General features: G+C 52.2%; 1 protein-coding gene across 1 annotated transcript in view; it reads right to left on the bottom strand.

The window, feature by feature from the left end:
- NFAM1 (NFAT activating protein with ITAM motif 1) overlaps positions 1-1,593 on the bottom strand; it is a 50,253-nt gene that overhangs the window by 47,541 nt on the left and 1,119 nt on the right. The window lies entirely within an intron of this gene.

Raw genomic sequence — 1,593 nt, 5'->3', positions numbered from 1 at the left:
AAAAAAAAAAAAACATTCAAACTGAAGATAAATGCCCCTGGCCTGTACTCCTAAGCCAGCACCCTATCGCAAGTTCAGGGATACGGTGCAGAATCAGGGACACTGGCCTTCAGTGACACCCCTGTGGATGCAGCTGAGGGATGCAAGCTGGGTTGGTACTGACAAGTGGCAGAGCTGGTTGCACCAGGCTGATGGTTAAGGCTGATGGTTGTGGTCACGGGAGGTTTGGAAGATGTGGGAGAGGCAAGATTCCTTCCAGCAAACCCTCAAAGCTCTGAGACCAGAAAGCAGGGGTGTGACGTGGAGTGACAGACAGATGAAGGGAGATGCACGGGGTAGGACAAAGAGCGGGTTGGGGATCAGGTGCAGTGGCTCACGCCTGTAATCCCAGCACTTTGGGAGGCCAAAGTGGGTGGATCATCTAAGGTCAGGAATTTGAGACCAGCCTGGGCAACACTGTGAGTCTCTATCTCTAAAAACAATTAAAAAATAGCTGGGTGTGGTGGCACATGCCTGTGGTTCCAGTTACTCGGGAGGCTGAGGTGGGAGGATCATCTGAGTGAGGGAGGCAGAGATTGTAATGAGCTGAGATTGTGCCACTGCACTGCAGCCTGGGGGACAGAGCGAGATCCTGTCTCAAAAAAATAAAAACAGGGCGGGCACAGTGGCTCACACCTGTAATCCCAGCACTTTGGGAGGCTGAGGCCAATGGATCACCTGAGGTCAGGAGTTCAAGACCAGCCTGGCCAACATGGCAAAACCCTGTCTCTACTAAAAACACAAAAATTAGCTGGGCATGGTGGTGGGTGCCTGTAATCCCAGCTACTTGGGAGGCTGAGGCAGCAGAATTGCTTGAACCCAGGAGGGGGAGGTTGCAGTGAACCAAGATGGTGCCACTGCATTGCAGCCTGTGTGACAAGAGTGAAACTCTGTCTCAGAAAAAAAAAAGCGTGGGTGGGGGTCTGTCTGCTGCTCCAAGGGACTCTAGGACACCATAAGGGTGTTTTCACCTCTTGTGAAAGAGCAGTTTCTCTTTTATGTAATGTTTGTTGCAACACCGGGTGGGAGGGAATGGCGCTGGGAATCTGTTTTTGTTTGTAGTTGAGATTGTTACAAAAGAGCTTTTCCTCAGTAACACCCCACAAAGCCTCTTTTACTGCTTGGTTACCAGGGTGTGCTGGGTGTCTTTTGGGGAGGAGGACCCACACAAAGGGAAAGGATGGGAATCGGGGGGAAATTAAGTTAAAAATGACTGTGAGTTGAGACACACTGACACTAACAGGCTGTGTTTCCGGGGTCTGGCTGTGTTTGCACCAACTGTCTGGGGTGTTGGGGGAGGCATGCATAGGATTAAAGGAGATGGTGTCCTAGGGCTCTGGGCTCCAGCCTGGGGAGGTACACACAGGTCAGCCTTTGCCTCCCCAGGGTAAGTTTCAGTGAAGAACATTCTTTTCAAGTAAGAAGAGCCTCTGAGCCCACTGGCCGAGGGGCCCAGCTCAGGGCTGAGGCTGGCCAGGGGCTGAACCTGGCCTCTACTTACCGGCTAGGCCTTGAGCAAATGAACTGGCTTCCCTGGGCCTCCTTTTCCCTGTC

Source organism: Mandrillus leucophaeus, unplaced genomic scaffold (assembly GCF_000951045.1).
Source record: "Mandrillus leucophaeus isolate KB7577 unplaced genomic scaffold, Mleu.le_1.0 Scaffold2, whole genome shotgun sequence".
In the NCBI taxonomy this organism is placed as follows: domain Eukaryota; kingdom Metazoa; phylum Chordata; class Mammalia; order Primates; family Cercopithecidae; genus Mandrillus; species Mandrillus leucophaeus.
The sequence above is the reverse complement of the archived record's forward strand: the minus strand, read 5'-3'. Positions and strand labels throughout refer to the sequence as shown.